The 23,266-nt window shown below is 42.1% G+C and overlaps 1 protein-coding gene across 5 annotated transcripts in view; it reads left to right on the top strand.

Moving 5' to 3' along the window:
• NCK2 (NCK adaptor protein 2) overlaps positions 1-23,266 on the top strand; it is a 137,939-nt gene that overhangs the window by 51,944 nt on the left and 62,729 nt on the right. For 4 of the 5 annotated variants that reach the window (XM_037015519.2, XM_037015517.2, XM_037015515.2 and 1 more), the window contains one exon: positions 17,967-18,148. The exons of the other annotated variant lie outside the window; for it this stretch is intronic. The gene's annotated coding sequence lies outside the window, so the exon portion shown is untranslated. The remainder of the gene's footprint in view (positions 1-17,966; positions 18,149-23,266) is intronic. 5 annotated transcript variants of the gene reach the window in all.

Genomic DNA, 23,266 nt, shown 5'->3' with positions numbered 1-23,266 from the left:
GATTAGTTGGAGAAACTAGACCTCCTGTCCTTTGGGTTTCCCATAGCTGTGCTTTGCTAGCTGGATCCCCATTGAACATGCTCCTGTGACTGCTGGCCAGGTCTAGAGCTGATTCTAGTGTGATGATTTTCTGACAAGCCTATTTCATGGGTTGGTGTCTTGCTTCCATCAGGAGGAGGACATGTGAGCAGCCTTGAGGGTCATAGTCTCCATCCATAACTCATCAGGACTGCAAAATGGTGACTTTCTGATGCTGCCATTCCTTCCGTGTTCAGGTGAGGACATGGCAGCAGTTACCCTGAGGTACCTTTATATGGGGCCATAGAGCTTTGATTGGAGGTTTTCAGAATAAGTAGTTCTGCTTCCCAGAATAAGCCACCAAAGAGGTTTTTTGGTTGGTTACTTTTAGAGAAGTTGCGAGCCCATGACTTAAGGTATTTTGAAGCACTGTCATCCATTGTAGCTGACATCCTAGGTGCAACTCAGATGGCCCTGGCTGCCTGCATTAGCTGCTTGATGTCCTACAGTCGCACTTGCACAGCACTTGAGATGTCGCCACAGAAGGCAAGGAGCCTGCGGGCTGCAGGCTCCTTCCAGCATGCCCCGACCACCACCCCAAGGCCTGAATCTTCACATTTCCTCAAAGACCATGGTTCCCTGAGGAAATGGCATTTGGGGACCACATTGTAGGAGTTGGGGTCCTCATTGCTCCCGTGTCTGGGCCTTTTCAGTGGACAAAGGTGGTTTGGTTTGGGTTTGTTTTGGTTCATTTTTTAACATGACCTATTATAAAAAATTCTCCCTGGTATTTCTCATTCAAAATTAGAATTATAAGATATTTTCCTTTTTGGATTTTATATTTGTATCTATTTAAAAAATTTTTGTCTCTAGGAACATTAACATAATTGCTTCTTTGCTTGATTATCCCATTTTATTTATGTACAACATCATACAAATGTTTAGAATAACTACCAATATTTTTACCAACAATGTGAGTCCTGTAAATAGCTGATGGTATTTTTGTGCATAGGGTTTATTCCACTGGGGAAATATAGTGGAACTACTGTGTTTCAGTCTCAGAATGATTACTCTCCGTATTTATACCAACAGCTCGATTTATGATTTGGTTGATTTGTTTCCATCCTGCTTTTGATTTTTAGGACTTCAAAAGAAAGAATACTGGTTTATAATTATGTAAACCATTTATCTCATTCAAGAGAGGCAAGAAGTGTAGCCAGAGAAGTCTGATTTTGTATTTCTATCCCTACCCATCACTTTTCTTAAAACAATTATTTTTTCTTCCGCCTTTTGTTTATTGCTTTTAAAGGCAAGCACATATATTCATAGGTATATATTTGTTTTTAATATTTTTCATTTTATAAAATAAACAATAGCATACTTTAAATACCTTAACCAAAGTGGAGTTTAAAGGTTGTCTTCTAATTATATAACAAATCGTAACTGTAGTTGATAATGACATTGAATTCAACTGAATGTGCCTATTTATTCAGTTATTTTGGAAGGAGTAATTATAGCAACTTCCACCTAAATATTTTAATCATATTCTATAATAGTTACAAAATACATGAATATTCCTGTCTAATTTTTGGTGTTAAAATAAAAAGCAGTCTATTTCATTTACAGTCAGTGATTCTAAACCAGGGTGATTTCATCCCCTAGGGGACATTTGACAACCACTGTTATGTCTGGAAGATGTCCGATTGCCACAGCTTGAGGGAGGGTGGAGGCCGCTGCTAACCAGCCCACGAGGCATGGGACAGCCCTGCCACAAAGAATTACCTGGCCCCAAAAGCCAGGGTGCTGCTAGTGAGAAACCCTCTCAGCTTCTGCTAGGCATTTCACAGCTTGGCACACCTCCTTCTTCCTTCCCCTCCTTTTCTCTTCCTACTTTTTCAGTAAAACTAGATATTTACATGTAGGAGTTTAGGAAGATGGAAGTCATTTAAAATGAAAGACGTGAGAGCATCAGTGATGCATGCTTCACCAGTCATTCATCACGTGAAAGCTGTATTCTGGCTTCCTCTGTACATATCATGTGTGACCAGGGAGCTTTGGGGAAGCATATTCTGCTTTATTACAGGTCTCAGGAGAGCAGGATGTCTTGTTAGCTGTATGCGCATGGAACACCAGCCGGATGGTTTAAAGTGATTGAACTTTAAATTTTGATGTGCTGGCTGCATTCTGGGCGCTGTGGCTTCAAGGCTGATCTTGACATAGTATCTGTTTATCAAAGGTTATCATTCAAAGGCACATGTGACTGTAGGTGACCAGTGGGGAGGTTGGCAGCTTTGCTGCTCTGATGTGAAGCTATTTTGTCATTGATGACATCCAGGATAACTGGGGATTGTGTAAATTTTTTTTGTCTCTGTACTTTCAATATCTCCCTTACGAAATACTCAATTTCAACCATAAAGAGGAGTGAATAAGTCAGTCTCATGGTGTTCATGTGACACGGATGAAAGGGGGCACGCTCCCCTTTTCACCTAGGGGTCCCTGAGGGGGCGTCGGCAGCGCTCTTAGTGGCACTTGGTCATGTGCAGAGAGGGTGCGGAAAGCAGATGGTTCACGCGGACAGCGACTGGTCCCGTGGGGGCTTGTCGGCCTGAAGTTGGAGTTGCCCCTTATGCCTTTGGTGATGAAGCCAAGTATCCAGTGGTTCACTGTCATTCCGGAAGTTCCTAACATCACTGCTCTTCCTCCTTTTTTTCCCTCTTGTACTTCCTCACTTTTCTCTCACGTAAATTAAATGAATTGGAAAAAACTTATCAGCATTTCTCCTTGAAATGCAATATAATTTGATTCTGGGGAAACAAAATATATTAGAACAGTTACAGATGTTAGTCATGACAGTTGACAGGTTTTTCAGTCCTGTTAGGAGTTGGTTTTATGGGATAAATTCTATTGGTAACATTTTACATGTGAGCTTCAGCCCTCATTTGTGGTTAGTTTGAAGCCAGGTGGGGTGCAGATGTGTTACAGGGTTAGGAGGGCCATCTCTCAGAAGTAGGTGTCGCCTTCCCCTAAGATACAAAAGCTTCCTATCTTTCATCTGACACCACAGCCTTTTTTTTTTCAGTGTCTGCCCCCGCCTCCCCAAGGAAAAGGTTGGCATTGATTTATAAGCCTTTTTCTCTTGCCAAATTCAGAAACATTGAAAATCTCACCCCTATTTCAGCCTTTATACTAGTTATTTTTGGGAGAACCTTTAAATATTGACAGGTTCTGAACTCTTGGTCAATTTTTTTCCCCCTGCACAGGAGTGAAAGAGCCTGTGCTCTCTCTGGGTGGTGAGCGTGGAAGTCAGGGCTCTGGGCCGCAGAGGGACTTGCAGGCTCCCCCAGGTTGTGCAGTGCACAGGCAGATGTTGTTCCCAGGTCTTCATGGAGCCAAATGGGCATTCCGTGCAGGGAGCCAGCAGGCTCTGTGGTAAGTGGGAGGGGCTTTCCTAACTACCCCTGGGAGGGAAACCCAGCCCAGGGCAGTGTGTGGGGCCCAGGGCTGATGGGGAGTGATGCGGGTTCTCGCCATTGGAGTTCTCGTCAGGCCCGATAGAGGACAGCAGTAATGGTGAAGGCAGGAGTCATGGGATTTGTAGTGACTCCCAGCTGTGATGGGAGTCATTACGATTCCCCCATAGTTAGGCCCTGGAGCAGATGCCAAGTCTTCCATAACTGTAATCAGTAAAACAGAGCTTTAAATCGTGGAATCCTGTCGGCCTCTGCCTTCCCGTAGAAGCAGGATGCTTCTGGAAAGGAAAACCAGTTTGTAATTTGGCACTGAAGAACTGTCAGTAATTTGGTGTGGACTCATTGATTTATGTTTTCATAACTTCGTAAAGCTCCTGGCACTAACCACAGATTTTTCAGCAATTTAATCATTTTAAGAAAGGTCTGACTGTAGGATGACTAGCTGTGTGAATCTGATGCAGTTGTTATCCTAAGAGAACAAAATTATACTTACAATTTAATTAATTTACTGTTGTGATCCATCTATTTCAGAGCCGATATTAAATTGTCTCCTACGTCCACGAGATGTGTTTCTAAACAAAAATGTATAGGATTGAATATTCTGTGCAAGGAGTAGGGATTAAGGTTAGCCTGTTGTAAGATTTACTTCTATTTATGTCAAAAAAAAAATTTATGTGAAAGAGTAATGCATAGTTTAAAAAAAAAAAGAGGGCAGCTGAAACCCAACATCAAGGGAAGCATTCCTCCTATCCCGGGCTCCCAGATGGGCTCACCAGAGGCAAGTGTCCCGGTTACTTGTGTGTATGTTCAGAATGTTCTGGAAATACCCACGTATTAGGTTAGTAGAGTCATTTGGTTTTCTTCCCTTTTTTCTTATACTGTTAAGTGATCTCTCCATTGCTTATTTTTAAAAATAAGTACTGCCACTGAATTACACCCTTTGGTGAATTTTATGTCATGTGAATTATATCTAAATTTAGTAAAATGTAGCCTTAGAGTTTGGGTACTGATTTAGGGAGAAGAAATGAAAGGTGAAATGCTTCCATTTTATATTGTCAGATAGGAATAGTGAAGTTCCCCAAGGATCTGTATAGCTTGGATTAAAAACATTTTTATGGCTTATTGAGATGGAGAAGCTGATAATTACCTTCATATGAATAAGGAATCTCACCATAATGAAGATAGATGGCAGGTGTATACTTGGCAGCTTAACCAGGCAAAAAAGCAGTAGTTAAGTTTCTTCATAGGTAAGTACATTTGGGAGAAAATGGAAAGTGTTCTTATTTTTTGAGTTAACAGTGTATTCTTGAAATTTTCCCTTTCTAGAACTTCAGACACGTTCTTGTCTTAGGTGTGAGTAGTACTCCAGTATAAATGTAATTGATTTAACTGTCTTAAGTGTGGATGCATAGTTCGTCTGTTCCCATTTGGCTGTGCCCCACCCCATCGCTCTGCAGAGCTGTGTGATTTTGTGCTTGTATTACCCAGAGGAGGGTACCTGTTTCCCCACAGCCTCACCAGTGTGCCCTGTTAGCACATGGAACATTTAAACAACTTTTTAAACTTTCACTTTTGAAATAAATTTTGGCTTATGAAAAGTTGCAAAAATAGTACAAAGAATTCTTGTATAACTTCATCCAAATGTTAGCATCTCAGATAGCCACAGTACAGTTACCAGAACGGGAGGTTAACATGAACCCCATCTCTGAGCTCAGTCTGATGGGTGCTTGGTGATATCTTAGTGTGACTTTAGGATACATTTATTTTATATAAAGTTAATCTTTTCATATGTTTGAAAGAGACTTGGGGTGCCAGAGGTTGGAGCTGGCAGATGTTCTACTTTTCTAAATGGGGGAAAAGGCAGAATCAGGAAAGAAACAGATTACTAAATGGAAAAGGAAGCTGGGAGTGTCCAGCCTGCCCACATCTCTTCTCCCGGATCTCAGCAGGGTGTCTGCATAAAGGCAGACCCACTTGGAAGTGTGTCCCTTAAGTCTTGCCATGGGCCCCCTTCTGACCGTGATCATTTTAGAAGCTTCTAGCCATTGTCTCCTTATCTCCTGTGGGGTTCTCCTTCCCCCACCCATGGACCAGCTCAACTGACTGCAGTGGACAGCCCCGTCTGCCTCCATGTGTCACGAACCGAGGTGACAGGTGATGCTCTATGCATAGCATCCCAAATCCCACCCTTTGGGCTCTTACCATCCACTTGTTTGTCTGCTTTGTGAGGGCAAAGCATGTATCTGTCTTCCATTCTGTGCCTCGCACCCAGTGTACTTGCAGTGGCTCAAAAGGTATTGTTGGGTGACTTAACCTGCTGTCTGTCTGGAAGATAGTATTTGGACAGTGAGACTAGGACAACTTGTCATTTTTCTAGAGAGGAAGGTTTTGCTTGGAGAAGGGGTCCTAAAAGACATTGTAGTTCCTCTAACTATTGGATGTATAGTCTCAGGAAAGTGAGAATAGACCTACTTTCTATTCCAGGATACATTATTTTTTTATCTGAAACTATTAATGGTAATATATATTATAATATACACATTTCGTCTCCTTAGAATTTTTAAGTTCCAAGGCAGATATTAGCAGATATTTTGGATAGCACCCATCTGTTTCAGAAGTTACCTAGCAAACTTGAGCTTTTTTTTCTATAGGTGAGTTTTCCTGTAGCAAATGAGGCACTGCTGCTGTGTGACCTCATCTCTGCTTTTGGCCCCTCCCTAGACTGAGTTCCCTAAGAACAGTGTCTGTGCTGCGCCTGACATATGTAGTGCTTGTGCATAGGTGTGCAAGCACTGTCACTGAGTGTGGCTTTCATTCTACTCGTGAGTGAGTGATACGTCTCCACAGAAACCTAGTTTCTGAAGCTAAGTAGCAGCCACAGCATCATGTAGTTGGTAAGATGGAGATCTGGGATCTGCATCCAGCTTAAAACAGATCCATCATGTGCATAGGTTGGCCACCCTCATTCCTGTGTTAGTTTTCTTCTGTATGTATTGAGGGTTCAGAGATAAGAGTTCTTGAATTGGGCCATCTTCATTTTTTCTTTTTTACTCTACAATAGTGGTTCTTAACCAGGGGCTGGCATCATAACTACCTAGGAGCTTTACAAACTGCAGGTTGTTTGATTTAGTAGGTCTCAGGTGCGATCTGTTTGGAATAAATAGGCAGGCCAATCCCTTTTCCATTTCTAGAAAGCAGGGTTAGAACACTCATGAATTCAGCTGCTGTACTCTGTATTTGCCAAGTTACAAATCTGAGTAATGGGTTGCAAGGGGAAGAGGAAATTTAACTCATCAGCTGGATCTGTCCTGTCCCTCAGCATCTCAAGGATTTGGCTTTGCTTGCATATTTAATGGAGCAGATTACATACAGAGGCTGTTGTGAAGTTTCAGGATGTCCTCCATAAGGGGTTGTTGAATACAGAGAATGCTTGAAATCTCTTGACTCTGTTTCCTTTGAGCACAAAATTGCATTATGGAGCTGAAGTTTATCATTTCATGATGTGTAAATGAATTGTTCAGAAGCTTTTCTTTGATGCCGACACTGGATGAGGATTATTTGAGAGCTGGCTGGACATGGAAATGGGTCTGACTTTCTGCCAGATGGTATTGAAATATTTTTTCTTTGTGCCCAATTAAAAGGTTGGGCATGTAGATTTTCCTGCTCTTGTCTGGTTTCAGCTTCGGAAGTGCTTACACGGCTAATCTGTCATTTATGATTATTTCCACTTTGAGCTCAGCGGGAGGCTCTTTGGGGACATTGAGACAGAAATGCCTTAATTGGATTTCCGCCCCCACACAGCATTTGAATGGTTTTATGGATGGCATTAATTGGGCAGCTGCCATAGAAAGTCATAGATATGTATTTTTGAGCTTTAGAATTTCGAAATACTCTTTGATTTAGTCCTTCTCATTGGCTTATTTCTAATTTAATCAATGAAATGCTCAAGAAAAAGCTAATTTATAGTAAAAGTCTTTCTCAACCTTTTGCTCCAGAGCTTAATTGTTCTTTACACTCCAGGGACTTCACAGATGCCAAAGTTAAGAAATGTTCTTCGTAAGTGGAGCCAGTTTTGGTGTAGTTACCTCCTCACCTGTATGGAACTGGCTCGGGCACAGTGTAAGGAATTGAATAAAGAATTTTGGGGTCTCTCGGATTGAACTTTGGAAGCAGAGGATTCTGGGTCCTTTGGCACAGTGCCGCAGGGTGTTGGACAGTTTCAGCAGAATTTACAGACATCATTAAGGAAGTTTATTGGATAATAAATGTCTGATAAGAATCATTTTATGGACAGCCTGCCATGTGGCCAAGCCATATGGACATCAACACACGGAGGTCCCTTCCCAGAGGCTCTTCCTATCTTAAGTAGCCTTTAAATGTAGAATTTATGATTATGAAGGGGTGATTTCTACAGGAATTTCATGATAATAAAAGAGACGTGCTGCAGGATGTCCTGGAGGAGACAACAATGGAGCTCATTGCTGAGTGGTGAGTTGAATTTGGCTGGGCAGTGGTGTTGGGAAGCTGGAGAAGTAAGAAAGTTCCCCATGCGGAGAAAGAAGTAACAAGGCATGGAGGTGTGAAAGGATCTGGCATTTGGGAAACGTGTGGTGAACACACTTTGACCACTTTAGGCATTCTCCAAAGCAATTTAATACACTTTGAAAACAGTGATACTGCATTTTCTGTTCAATTGGAGCAATCGTGAATTTGTTGTAAGTTTTTTACTATTAGCTTTTTTATGGGAAAAGTTGATTTACTCAACTTTTCATTCTACATTTTTTGGAATACATTTATGGGGCACTACAATATGTGAGCATCACCTCTACTCAAAAATGGGGGAAATAAATCAAGATGATTCAGTATCCATCAGAAGTGAAATAGGATGACAGGCAGTGAGGGGTTTTTTTTTTTCCCCCTAGTTTCTGGAAGTAAGTCCATTCTGTAGGAGGCTTCTCAGTTACCAGTAATTTACAAAATTAAAACAAACAGCCTACTAACCTTCCCACAGAGTCTTTCTCAACCTTTTGCTCCAGAGCTTAATTGTTCTCTACACTCCCAGGAACTTCACAGATGCCAAAGGCAATGGGCTCTTCCCCATCTTTTTTAACCCATTACCTTCCTCTAATTTCTATAAAAACTGCATCCCCTACCCCCATGTCCAGAGTCTTGTTCGGGTTTCTTAAAAGGCCATTGATGTGATCTAGAGCAAAGGTGGGATCTGAGGAACTCATCACATCCCTGGAATATTAAAATCTTCATGTGTTCCTGGAGCCCCTCACCTGGTCTTGTCCTGAGTTGATCAGGACCCAGGTGCCCACTGAATGGCTCTCTGGATGTTCCTGTCTTGTGATGCACATACGTGTCAACTCCAGGCTAAGCAGATTTGGTGTTTTTCCTTCTAAAACTAATGTGTGACTCTAAAATGACACTAGGGTGTTATAGTTGAAGGGAAGGGAAATAAAATTTTGAGGTTTCTGATTTGATTAATTCAGGATTCTGGGAAAATCTTTAGATCTGTATAAAACAGTAGATGTGTTCTTTGTAGGGGAAAAATTTGTTTTATATCATACAGGTAATATCCATATACAGTTTGACTTCAGTGTCAAATGTTTTTCAACAGGGCAGTTTGGGAGCACGAAATGCTGCCTTCCTTGGGCTGTGTGACAGTGTCCGTCTGTGCAACCTGCCACCTTAAGCCCCTGCTCAGCACTCATCAACCTCACAAGACAGTTATTTTTTGAAACCATTTTCTTAAAAGCAGAAGAATATTCTTAACTAACATTCATTGCTTAGATTATTTTATGACTTTTAGCCTTAAATTTTTGTGTCTTTTCCAGTTGGAAAGGTGAGTGGCACTTTTTCTTACTTTGGGAAGGACAAGCCATGCCCTTGGCCCTGGGGAGATGCTGCTTGAAAATGGGAGCAGTGGAAAGGGAGGAGGAGGGGGAGGGGAGGGGGATGGGAAAGAGGAGGAGGGGAAGGAGGAAGAGGGGGAGGAGGGGCAGGGTTGGGGGGGGAAGAGGGGGAGGAGGAAGAGGACGCCACATCAGCACTCCCAGTTTGTTCTGTCATTTACTAAGTCATTGACGGATTGTTTACTCCCCGTCCAAGCCCATGCTCAGTCCTTGGTCCCTGCTGTTGAGAAAGTCTCCTCCTGTCTCTCAGGTCCCTTAGCACCAACTGCCCTTTTCCTGAAAATGCCAGGGTTGGAGGAACATGTAAAATGGAATTTACAACGACTAGAATGCCGGGATTCTGCAGGACACTTGTCCCAGTTTCTTCAACAAATTATCATTAAAATAGATTTGAAGTGTCATAAGAGGCATACAAGAAATTTTAATTTGTGGACGTTATTTGGATCCTGATTAAAATAAACCAGCTATAAAAAGACACTTATGAGGAAATTGGGAAACTTGAAACATTAGATGTGAGATTTAATTAAGGAATTAATAATTATCTTAGGTGTATTAATGGAGTTGTGCTTATCTGTTGATGACACACACTGAAGTGCTGTACAGATAAAATTTTGTATGGGATTTGCATGAAAATCATGTAGTGAGGGCTGGGGGCAGGGGTTGGCTGTAGGTCCGTAATTGCTGAGGCTGGGTATTAAGGTGCCTGGGGAGGTATATGGTCTGTGCTTTTCCATGTGGTTAGACATCTCCATTAAAATGCAAAATATGATACTTCTGTTCACTAGGTTGAATATTGCAGTAGGGCTTTGCACAGGAGAGAAGGCAAAACTTCATGGGTAGGGGAATCAGGACCATGTTCAGAGGTGGCAATATTTAAACTGTATTTTAGAAAAAGAATAGGCATGTGAAAACTGGCAAATCTGTTCCTCTTGTGCCCAGGAGGAAGGAAACTGGGAGGTGCATGGTGAGCTGTCTGGTGGGCTGGTGGCTGGTTCCTGCTGTTCCTTCCTTCCTGTGTTCATTTAGGGTGCCAGCAAGTCCTCTGGTACGTGCTGTGTGTGGTGGAAATGCACGGGTGGGCTTTCTGGTAAGGACATGTGGCAGTTTGCCAGGGCTGTTGTGACCGTGCACCACACATAGGCAGCTCGGACGACAGAATGTATTTCCTCTCGGCTCTGTAGGCTGGAAGCTCAAGATCAGAGGCTTGCAGGACTGATTTTCCCTGAGGCCTGTCTCCCTACGTGCAGGGCACCCCCTTGCTACCTCTTCATGTGCTGACCCTTGGCACTTGCCTGTCCCTAGTAGTTTTGCTTCCTCTTAAAATGACACCAGTCATTACATGAGCAGCCACTCCTTTAACTAAACGTCGCTGAAGATCCTATCTCCAAATACTATTACTTTCTGAAGTACCAGAGGTTGGGACTTCAATATAGGAATTTGGGGGGACACAGTTCAAACCCAGAGTGGTGTAAACTGACCCTGGAGGCTTCCTGGAACTCTTACCAACGAGGGAACTTGAGCAGCCTCTGGAGAGACAGTAGGACCAAGCCTGGGGAGAGGAGGGGCGGGGAGGCCGCAGAGTTTGACGGGGGGTGGGGGGGGTGTCCCGAAGAGGGGACGAGACAGTGGGCTTTCTAGACAGGAGGACTTCTTCAGTGTGGAGCCTAAATGGAGGACTGCAGGGAGAGAGAGAGAGAGAGAGAGAGAGAGAGAGAGAGAGAGAGAGAGTGAGTGTGTGTGTGTGTGTGTGTGTGTGTGTGTGTGTGTGTGTGTCCCAGAGAAAGAGAAAGAGAGAGGTGTGGAGAGAGAGGTAGGTAAGAGGAGACACAGGCAGGAAACTTCAGCAAAATAATCAGATAATGCTTACACATATTCACAGTCAGAAGAGAACCTGTGGATCAGCTAGTATGCCTGCATTGTGTCAGATGAGAATTCAGAGTGTGTGTGTGCCTGTGTCTTCCTTTTTCAAAGACGTGCTTTATTTAGTAGCGTGTCTTAGTGTTTAAAGTTTAATTTTGTCAGTATGCTTTTTACTGGTGTAAGTACCTGGACAACATGAATTCCTATGGATGCTTAATAAAGAATGCTGGTGATCTTTTAACGATGTTAAGTGTAGTTAGATCGCCTAGTTAAGGCACTGAGATGTAGAGGAAGACTTTTATGTCGATTCTGAAAACTATGATTTTGGCTGGTGGAAAGCCCTTAAGACGTTGGACCTTTTGGACAATGGAGAACTGTTACATATTACAAGGCTAGCATCCAGTATCTGAACAAAAATCTTTGCAAACTATTGGAAATGTTGTTACTCATCAAATTGCTATCTATAGGCAGACTGTAAAATTGAAATCCATCTTAAGATTTGCCATATGAATTCTTTGTTGTAGTATTTAAAATAAGCTTTGCTAAATAAGTGGTATGACATCATCAGTTATTGATACTTATCAAGTCCATTCTCATGTGCCTCAGAGCTACTGCAGTTGAAGAGCCACTTTGTGGGTGCACTGAGCCAAAGCAGGCCCAGAAGCACAGAGGACATTTGGAGGCCGAGCCAGGCCTGGAACCCTGTTGTAACCTTTTCTGGTCTCATTGTATATGGGTGACCCACTGTTTGCATTTTTGTGCTTTTCTCAGTCCTGGAATACTTGAATGTTAAATAATGCTCGTTATTTCACAACATAGACCCCTCGGAATTTAAATTCTGACCAGTTACCCTCCTCCCCAAACACCTGCCTCAGCCACATGTGATGTCTCTTGGAGGCTCTTCAGGGAGTTAGAAATTAGTCCTTTTTTTTAATTTTCCATTTTCATTAATCAACTTACAAACAGGTATAGTCAACTGCTAAGCAGCATTATCATTTAGAGCTAATATAATTCCAGCCCAAAGCAGAAAGACAGTATTCGTCCTACTCAGGACATCTTTATCTTGAGTCAAAATCCTAATTTCAGTGAGAATTTGTGAGATTTGTGAAATCAGCTGTGGTCTCGCTTACTCGCTAAGCTCTGGTGGAGAATCTGATAAAAGGTAATTAAGGTCATCTTGGAAGCCTTTTGGGTGTGAGGCCGATCAGCATTTCTGAACTGCTCAGTATCAGCCCGTGGGGGGAAGGACCAGGTTTGCAGGTCAGTCTGACCATGCAGGGAGTTATCTATGTGGCTTTGTTCAGTGTCTGAAACCAGCACTTTCCCCCTTGAATAAAGTTGCCCACCAAATGATGCCATGGGAGTGGAACGTGGCTAGTCCTACCAGAAGTCAGCAAGCATGCCGTCTCCGTGCTGCCCTTGCCCAGCTGGACCCCCTGTTCCTGGTGCACTGGTCGTCCCCTAGGCCACTGGGGTGCCTGCTGGTCTGGGCAGGGGGGAGGAGGAGCCAAGGGCAGGACAGGCTTTTGGCATTTGCGAGCCCGAAGCCTGGAATAGTCATGTGGTTTTTTTTTTTTTCTTTTTAAATTAAAGAAAAAAGACAATTGCCTTTAGCTCCATCTACAGATCGGGGTCTGGTGTGTTTTGCGTAAGTAAGATTTGGTTGTGGTGGCACGTGATGTACCCTGCATGCAGTCTTTAGGTTGTGCTCATTTAGCCCAGGCAGATAATGCTATTCAATAATTCCTTTTTTAATTCATGAACATCTAAGGAAAACAGTAGCTTGGATAATCAAGGTGGTGTCTGTGGGCTTGGTGCTTTGACACAGCATAACACCGTCCCTGCTTGGTTTCAGAGGCTGGAGCTCCCAGCATAGCAGGTATTCTAGATGGCAGTGCCTGCTGATCTTTGAGTCCTAAGGTTCTTTCCTGCTAGCAGTGGTCTTTTTGAGGAGAAAGCATGTCAGGGCTTTGAGACCAGACAGGGGTGGGTTTGCAGGCTGGCTGTGGGACTGCTGGCAGCTTGGCTCCTGAGCTGATGGATGAGATTCCCCTCCCAGGGTGCAGTGCAGGTCGCTGAGGCCACAGTGCGGGGCGTGCACCAGTGTGACTGGCCCACTGGGACCAGGACAGGCTCTCCTCTCCCTGCTGTCACTAGTGCTGTGAACTGGGGAAAAGAGCTGGTATCCCCTGAGCACTCATACGTTAGCCTTTGGGAATTAAGTCTTCAGGCACATCAGTCCACTCTGAAGCAGGGAGAGCAGTGGTGTCCATTCATACCATGCCCAAGAGGCCCCCTGCTGTCGGCCCTTTGCAGAGGGCACACACCCGCCTCTTAGCCTGTAAGACTCTGCTGGAGCAAAAGCATCTAAGTAATGGGCATGAGCATGGACCTCCACGTCACACTAAGGCTTGGAGGAAACAGCCCAGGGCCACCCACAGGGCATGGGGACTGGCCCCGTGGCTGGCAGCTCTGGGAATGTTCTGGACCAGGACGGCTCGCGAGGGGGTACCTTGGTGGCAGGCGCTGGTGTGGCAGGCACTGCAGCCTGGCCTGCCCACCCAGGTGCCGAGAGACGCAAGCCCAGAGTCTCACCGTTAAAGTAGGTGCTGTAGCCAGATGCCCCCTGGAGACAGGGGAAAGCCCCAGCCTGTGGCCTCGGTTTGCCAGAATGTAGTTGAGAAAAAGAAAAGTGTTCCAGAGAATTCACATCATCCCTTGGGTTTTGCAGTGGTAGAACTGTATTATTGGGTGTCCAAATTAATGTGGATAAATGTGGTATCTGGTAATTTGGCTTTAATATTCATTCCTTTGTCTTCCTACATCCTCCTTTCATTTCCAAGGGGATGTGCGCATGGTGCATGGTTCCATGCAGCCCTTGCCTGAAGTGAGCTGCGCAGAGCATCCTTGAACAAGCTTGTGGGCGTGGTTGTGGCCCAGCTGACCTTGTGCCTGTGGCATCTGCAGCCTGAGGTGGCTTGCTGTGTGTGCTTTCCTGGTGGGCTTAGGTCACAGGTTGTAATGAAGACCTGATGTGAAATGCGTGTCGTCAACAGAGCTTTTGCCTAAGTTAGTAATCCGTGTTAAACATAAGCAGTGGGCAGACTTCATCCAAATCCAGAAAAAGAGGTTTGGATCACTCTGTTTATTCCTGTTTAGGTGCATGCTTAATGCACTAGCAGTTTGCCACTGAAATGCTTTTCTCAAGGAAAACATTGCAGCCTCCGGTTTTCTCACTAGAGTCCCAGGTGACCAAACGCAACAGGAACCCTGGATTTGGACAAGGTGTTAGCTGTGTTTCCCCCAAGCACCTTTAGGGAACTGAGAACCCTGTCATCCATTCGTCTGCATCCTGCTGGTTCCAGCTGGTTTTTCCATCTTTCATGTCAAAGCTCTGGGCTTCTGGGTCCAGCCCATTGCGCTGGGCTTTGGGCTGTGAGTGAGTTGCCCTGGCATTATTAGGTCTGCTCTTGGGGTCATGGCCTGTGCTCCCAACTCGAGAGCCTAATAAGGAGAGGAAGTTCACTCACGTGAGAATGTGGATCCTTGTAGCTATCCTGGGAGGTTATGTTGAGGAATAAATAAGACCTCTGGTGAGAACAGGCTGCCTGCAAGGGAGGCCTGTGTTTGCATAACCTGAATAGCCAAGGCCAGGGGGCTCTGCCTCCATGCAAACTCACTCTTCAGTTCAAAATTTAAAGGTACAGCTTACATCTAGGAGAACCCTATGAGACAAATGTGGAGGTGGTAGCATTTGTGGGCATGACTAGGGTTGGTGACACTCCTCAGTAAGCGGCCTGTGTAAGGCCAGCAGACCTGACTCCAGATAGGGGAACTCCGTTTCTGGAGACCCTGTCATTTTGCTGTAAAGACTGAGCAGAAAGCTGGTGTCCTTGTCCTGGCACACAGCTAACACCTTGTCCAAATCCAGGGTTCCTGTTGCGTTTGGTCATCGCCCTTTCCTTGTAAGAAGTCATACAGTAAAAAACAAATAAATCTTCCAGCCTTTAAAATAATGCTGGAATATGCATAAAAAGGAATTAGATTTTTACATATGTAAATCTTCATTTATTTATTTATTCATTTATTTATTTATTGAGAGGGCATCTCATTTATTGATCAAATGGCTGTTAACAACAATAAAATTATATATACGGGACTCAATGCACAATCGTTAATCAACCCCAAGCCTAATTCTCAACAGTCTCCAATCTTCTGAAGCATAACGAACAAGTTCTTACATGGTGAACAAGTTCTTACATAGTGAATAAGTTCTGACGTGGTGAACAGTGCAAGGGCAGTCATATCACAGAAACTTTCGGTTTTGATCACGCATCATGAACTATAAACAATCAAGTCAGATATGATTATTCGTTTGATTTTTATACTTGATTTATATGTGAATCCCACATTTCTCCCTTATTATTATTATTTTTAATAAAATGCTGAAGTGGTAGGTAGATGCAAGATAAAAGGTAGGAAACATAATTTAATGCTGTAAGACGGCAAATGTAGATGTCTGTGCCTATAGACTAAGTATTAATCCGAGCTAGACAAGGGCAACAAAACATCCACAGATGCAGAAGATTTCTCTCAAAACAGGGGGGGTGGAGTTCTAAGCCTCACCTCTCTTGATCCCCAATTTCTCACCTGATGGCCCCCCTGCTACTGTGCCTGTCTTAGGTTGTTCCTCCCTTGAGGAATCTTACCCATCTCTGGCTAACCAGTCATCTTCTGGGGCCATACAGGGAAACGTAAAGTTGGTAAGTGAGAGAGAAGCAATATTCTTTGAAAAGGTTAGCTTTTTACTTCTTTGCAGATTTATGCCTTGTGGCTTCTATGCCCAGCATTTGTCTTGAGGTATCTTTACCACTTGGAAGAATTATGATACTCGGTAATTTTCGATAGGAGGCACGAATTCTACTAAAGGGTTGTAATTAGGAAGGAAGAAGAAAAGCTATAGAAGTAGCAGACGAAAGAAAACATGGGAAGATCAATTATTTCTTTGACATATCTTCTTGTAGAGTAACATAAGTATGTGTAGGTTTTAACAAACTACTAATTAAATTGCATACACACATTAACAGAATAGGAATACAGATACATAACAAAAGCAGACCTACAATTACCAGCCATATCCAGTGAAACCAAGAAAACCAGTTAGGTACCCTAGGCATTTGTGAAACTTATCAATGATACAATGGATATTGTCTAACTGAATTTGAATAGTTTGAGAAAAATCAGACAAATTAAAACAACACATTCCTGGGAACTGTTCACATCCCATATGTTCTTTTAACAGTAGATAGTCTATAGTCGCACAATTTTGGAGCACTGCCACTTGCACTTCTCCTAATTCTTGGTTGAGTTCTGACAGTATAGATCCAGTCAAATTTGTTGTTTTACTGTATGCACAGGCCAGCTTAGATATCTTCTTCTTCATTCCAATGGCAAGTCCAGGAACCGGTGGGATGAATGCAGCTACAACTGCAACAGTGCCAGGATCTTTGTTGAAGTTTTTTGATGATCATCTTCTGGAATGACTCTTCCAGAGAATGTTGATGTTGGAGGTTCTTCTTCATATCATATCTTAATTCATTTTCTGGGTAGCCAAATTAGGCTTTGATCCTCTGTATAAACACAAACAAACCCTTTGCCCACACTTTGATATGACCTTTATACCATTGTGAAGAACCTATTGGAGATCACCACACAGGAACTGCTTTTTTTTTTTTTAAGAGAAAGGAATATTATCAGAAAAATGTACTTATATAGCTGATCATCTCACAGGAATTAGTTTTTTTATCGAAATTTATTAACTTAATGTTATAACAGTGTTATGATCACCTTACTTGAATTATCTTTCTCTATTTGACCAAAATAGAACTCGATTTTACTATGGGTTTTTAGTATTTTGGGTCATAATCATGCCAGGGATAAATTAATAGATCATCTCTTAGTGAACTGTCAGGACAGATCCCCTTTGGGTTTGAAATGTAATTAAAAATGTCAGTGAACTTACTTGGAGATCCACCGAGCTTTAGGGTCCCTTCAGAAACGTTAGGCAAGGACTGAAAATAGTTCTCCATGTGTAATGACATGAAGGAACAATGCAGAGCGGCGTGCAAGTCACCTCTGTCAGGCTTCCCTTGTCTGAATTTCCTGTAGTTTTGGGATATTATTACCAGTTTCCTGCTGGGATGTTTTTAGCATCAGGCTATGGATCTGGTGGGTGGCCTTTCTCAGAAATGGCCAGTGCCATAGAGGAAGCGTCTCTGCATAATGTCCATGCCCTCTGCAGCCCTCCTCCCTCATTAGGCTCCCACACTGCTTCCTGTCCCCTAGGCAGCCTCCCTTTTGGCAGGCTTTGAAGGGGGTGGGGGTGGTGTGGAGGAGGCTGGAACAGACTTGGGAGGTTGGGTGCCTCGGTTATGGCCGCTGTCCCCACCCTCCCTGCCTGTCCCCTCCACCACGTGCATGTGGTTGGCCTCCCTGAAGTCTGCCTCAGAGCTAACCAGGGCTGACAGGTGGACAAGGATACCAGCGTTTTTGTTTGAGTAAAGGTCAGTAGGTACAAAGCAACTTTTTTCTGGGGTCTTAAAAACACTGGTTTCGGGCAAATTACCATTTACTTCTCAAGCAGTTACTTAAGAAAGAAAAACAGCAGTCCTAATATTCAGTTCTTTCTGTTTCTTTTCAGATTTCATGTTCCTTTTGTACAAGTGATTTGTGAGACCATAATTCTCTGCTGAGATTTGAGGTGGAGTTGGGAATTTGGAGAATTCCTGCAGCTCCATAATTTCCCGGGTTTAATCAGCTAACAGTTCACCTTTCGAGGAGTTGTACAGTTTGCTATTCATCTCTCATAACTGAGCGCCAAAGGTAAGCATGCAGTTTCTTGTTTAAAAGGTGGAGTACTTGCCACTGTGGCCTTAAGGGCTCCTTTTGCACAGTCAGTTTTACATTAGTAAAGGGACAGTAACTACAGCCTTGATTTGTCGGCTGCATAAAATGTAAGTTCTCAGGGGACCTGGCTCAAAATTGAGGCTTCTCGTCCTGTTTTAGCATGTGCTCATGTTGAGGAGCTGTGAAGCTGACCATGGGCACCTCCGGTCTAGAAACCTCACGGGGCCTCAGCTCATCTGCCCAGTCTGTGGTCTTGAGTCTGTATGAATCGGAGCCTTCTGTGCACTGCATGGGGTGCACGGTATAAACAGGACCGCCTTCGGGTGCTTCCAGTCCAGGAAAGGCTCGTTCCAAGTTGATGCTGGGAAGGTTAAGTCTGCATTAGAACATGCAAATGGATAAGTGGTTCTGAGGAAAGTTATAACTGTATGAGAAATGTGCTCGTGTGTGTCTAGCATGTAGTTGCAGTACAGCAAGTGGTTTGTGACATCCAGTGGTTCAGTGGTAAGAGTTGGTGGACAGAATGGTATCGCTGTATAACAGAAACTCCTCAGCCCTGGAAATCACTTGGAACCTTGGGTTAGCGGTATAGGAGTCGCTGTTTAGTAGCCTGGCATCCTGTCTGGCTGGAAGGTACAGTCTCGTCTCCAAAATGTTGACCCTAAGTGTAGGATAGCAGCACCCAGTTCACTAGCTTTCCTTTACGACCTTATTTTTTTTTTTATGTATAAATATATCATTTTATTTATAAACCATAGTTCAATTTACTAGCTAACTTTAAAACACTGTTCCCAAACAAAATTCACCCAGGTAATTGGATTCTATTCAATCCAATCAACATTTATTCTTTTCTCCTTCCTATTTCTGCTTGTTCTCTGTGCTCAAATACATTTTTTTTTATTTTGGTATCATTAATATACAATCACATGAGTAACATTGTGGTTACTAGATTCCACCTATTATCAAGTCCCCACTGCATACCCCATTACAGTCACTGTCCATTAGTGGAATAAGATGCTGTAGAGTCACTACTTGTCTTCTCTGTGCTATACTGCCTTCCCCGTGTCCCCTTATATTATGTGTGTTAATCATAATGCTGCTTATTCTCCTTCTCCCTTTCTTCCCACCCACCTGTCCCAGTCTCTTTCCTTTTGGCAAATGTTAGTCCATTCTTGGGTTCTGTGAGTCTGTTGTGTTTTGTTACTTCAGTTTTTGCTTTGTTTTTATGCTCCACAGATGAGTGAAATCATTTGGTACTTGTCTTTCTCTGCCTGGCTCATTTGACTGAGCATAATACTCTCTAGTTCCATCCATGTTGTTGCAAATGGTACGACTTCTTTACTTCTTATGGCTGAATAATATTCCATTGTGTATATATACCACATCTTTATCCATTCATGTACTGATGGACACTTAGGTTGCTTCCATTTCTTGGCTATTGTAAAGAGTGCTGCGAAAAACATAGGGGTGCATATGTCTTTTTGAAGCTGGGCTCCTGCATTCTTAGGGTAAATTCCTAGGAGTGGAATTCCTGGGTCAAATGGTATTTATATTTTTAGTTTTTGGAGGAGCCTCCATACTGCTTTCCACAATAGCTGAACTAGTTTACATTCCCACCAGCAGTGTAGGAGGGTTCCCCTTTCTCCACATCCTTGCCAGCATTTGTTGTTCCTATTCTTTTCTATGTTGGCCATCCTAACTTCTGTGAGGTGATTTCTCATTGTAGTTTTAATTTGCATTTCCCTGATAATTAGCGATCAGGGATAAAACATCTTTTCATGTGCCTGTAGGCCATCTGAATTTCTTCTTTGGAGAAGTGTCTGTTCATATCCTCTGCCCATTTTTTAATAGGGTTATTTGCTTTTTGGGTGTTGAGATGTGTGAGTTCTTTATATATTTTGAATGTTAACCCCTTTTCGGATATGTCATTTATGAATATATTCTCCCATACTATAGGATGCCTTTTTGTTCTGCTGATGGTGTCCTTTGCTGTACAGAAGCTTTTTAGCATGATGTAGTCCCATTTGTTCATTTTTGCTTTTGTTTCCCTTGCCCAAGGAGAAAAAGTTGCACATGTTTATATTTAAGAGATTTTTGCTTATGTTTTCTTCTAAGAGTTTTATGGTTTCATGACTTACATTCAGGTCTTTAATGCATTTTGAGTTTACTTTTGTGTATGGAGTTAGACAATAATCCAGTTTCATTCTCGCATGTAGTTGTCCAGTTTAGCCAACACCAGCTATTGAAGAGGCTGTCATTTCCCCATTATATATCCATGGCTCCATTATCATATATTAATTGACCATATATGCTTGTGTTTATATCTGGGTTCTTTAGTCTGTTTCATTGGTCTGTGGTTCTGTTTTGTGCCAATACCAAATTGTCTTGATTACTGTGGCTTTGTAGTAGAGCTTGAAGTCGGGGAGTGAGATCCCCCAGCTTTATTCTACTCAGGATTGCTTTGGCTATTCAGGGTCTTTTGTGGTTCCATATGAATTTTAGAACTATTTGCTCTAGTTTGTTGAAGAATGCTGTTGGTATTTTGATGGGGATTGCACTGAATCTATAGATTGCTTTCGGCAGGATGGCCATTTTGACAATATTAATTCTTTCTATCCCTGAGCATGGGATGTGTTTCCATTTATTGGTATCTTTTTTAATTTCTCTCAGGAGGGTCTTGTAGTTTTCAGAGTACAGGTCTTTCACTTCCTTGGTTAGGTTTATTCCTAGGTATTACATTCTTTTTGATGCAATTGTGAATGCAATTGTTTTCCTGATTTCCCTTTCTGCTAGTTCATTGTTAGTATATGGGAATGCAACAGATTTCTGTATATTAATTTTGTATCCTGCAACTTTGCTGAATTCAGATATTAGATCTAGTAGTTTTGGAGTAGATTCTTCAGGGTTTTTTATGTACAATATCACGTCATCTGCAGACAGGGACAGTTTGACTTCTTCCTTACCAGTCTGGATGCCTTTTATTTCTTTGTGTTGTCTGATTGCTGTGGCTAGGACCTCCAGGACTATGTCGAATCGAAGTTGGGAGAGTGGGCATCCTTGTCTTGTTCCCAGTCTTAAAGGAAAAGCTTTCAGCTTCTTACTGTTAAGTATAATATTGGATGTGGGTTTGTCATATATGGCCTTTATTATGTTGAGGTACTTGCCCTCTATACCCATTTTGTTGAGAGTTTTTATCATGAATGGATGTTGAATTTTATCGAATGCTTTTCCAGCATGTATGGAGATGATCATGTGGTTTTTGTCCTTTTTTTTTATTGATGTGATGAATGATGTTGATGGGTTTTCAAATGTTGTACCATCCTTGCATACCTGGAATAAATCCTGCTTGATCATAATGGATGATCTTTTTGATGCATTTTTGAATTTGGTTTGCTAGTGTTTTGTTGAGTATTTTTTGCATCTATATTCATCAGGGTTATTGGTCAGTAATTTTCTTTTTCTGTGGTGTCTTTGCCTGGTTTTGATACTAGAGTGATGCTGGCCTCATATAATGAGTTTGGGAGTATTCCCTCCTCTTCTACATTTTGGAAAACTTTAAGGAGGATGGGTATTAGGTCTTCACTAAATGTTTGATAAAATTCAGCAGTGAAACCATCTGGTCTAGGTGTTTTGTTCTTAGGTAGTTTTTTGATTACCAATTCAATTTACTTGCTTGTAATTGGTCTATTCAGATTTTCTGTTTCTTCCTGGGTCAGCCTTGGAAGGTTGTGTTTTTCTAGAAAGTTGTCTATTTCTTCTAGGTTATCCAATTTGTTAGCATATAGTTTTTCATAGTATTTTCTAATAATTCTTTGTATTTCTCTGGTGTCTAGTGATTTTTCCATTCTCATTTCTCATTCTATTTATGTGAGTACACTCTCTTTTTTATTGATAAGTCTGGCTAGGAATTTATCTATTTTGTTTATTTCCTTGAAGAACCATTTTGCTTTCATTGATTCTTTCTATTGTTTTATTCTTCTCAAATTTATTTATTTCTGCTGTAATCTTTATTATGTCCCTTCTTCTACTGACTTTGGGCCTATTTGTTCTACTTTTTCTAGTTTCATTAATTGTAGATTTAGACTGTTCATATGGGATTGTTCTTCTTTCCTGAGATAGGCTTCTGAGCATGGCCTTTGCTGCTTCCCACAGATTTTGCGGTGTTGAATTATTGTTGTTATTTGTCTCTGTATAGTGCTTGATCTCTGTTTTTATTTGGTCATTGATCCATTGATTATTTAGGAGCATGTTATGAAGCCTCCATGTGTTTGTGGGCTTTTTCATTTTCTTTGTGTAATTTATTTCTAGTTTCATACCTTTGTGATCTGAGAAGCTGGTTAGTATAATTTCAATCTTTTTGAATTTACTGTGGCTCTTTTTGTGACCTAGTATATGATCTATTCTTGAAAATGTTCCATGTGCACTTGAGAAGAATGTGTATCCTGTTGCTTTTGGATGGAGTATTCTGTAGATGACCATTAGGTCCGTCTGTTCTAATACTTTGTTCAGTGCCTCTGTCTGCTTACTGATTTTCTGTCTGGTTGATCTGTCGTTTGGAGTGAGTGGTGTGTTGAAGTCTCCTAAAATGAATGCATTCCATTCTGCTTCCCCCTTTAATTCTGTTTGTATTTGTTTCACATATGTAGGTGCTCCTCTGTTGTGTGCATATATATTTATAATAGTTATATCCTCTTGTCGGATTGATCCCTTTATCATTATGTAATGTCCTTGTCTCTTGTTACTTTCTTTGTTTTGATGTCTATTTTGTCTGATACACGTACTGCAACTCCTGCTTTTTTCTCCCTATTAGTTGCATGATATATCTTTTTCCATCCCTTTACTTTCAGTCTGTGTATGTGTGGGTTTGAAGTGAGTCTCTTATAGACAGCATATAGATGGATCTTGTTTTTTTCCATTCAGTGACTCTATGCTTTATGACCTTATTTTACATTTGTCCTTCACGAATTGTTTTAAACTATTCTTGAATCTGCAACTTGAGACAATAAAATCTCTTACTTTGACTTCCACAAATTTATTAGTTTAAATTAGAGTGCTCTTTCATTTGGTCTAAAGCTGCTTTTTGTTAGTGGTAAT

Source organism: Manis javanica, chromosome 1 (genome assembly GCF_040802235.1).
Source record: "Manis javanica isolate MJ-LG chromosome 1, MJ_LKY, whole genome shotgun sequence".
Lineage (NCBI taxonomy): Eukaryota > Metazoa > Chordata > Mammalia > Pholidota > Manidae > Manis > Manis javanica.
Note: the sequence above shows the minus strand (reverse complement) of the source record. Positions and strands in the feature narration are given on the sequence as shown.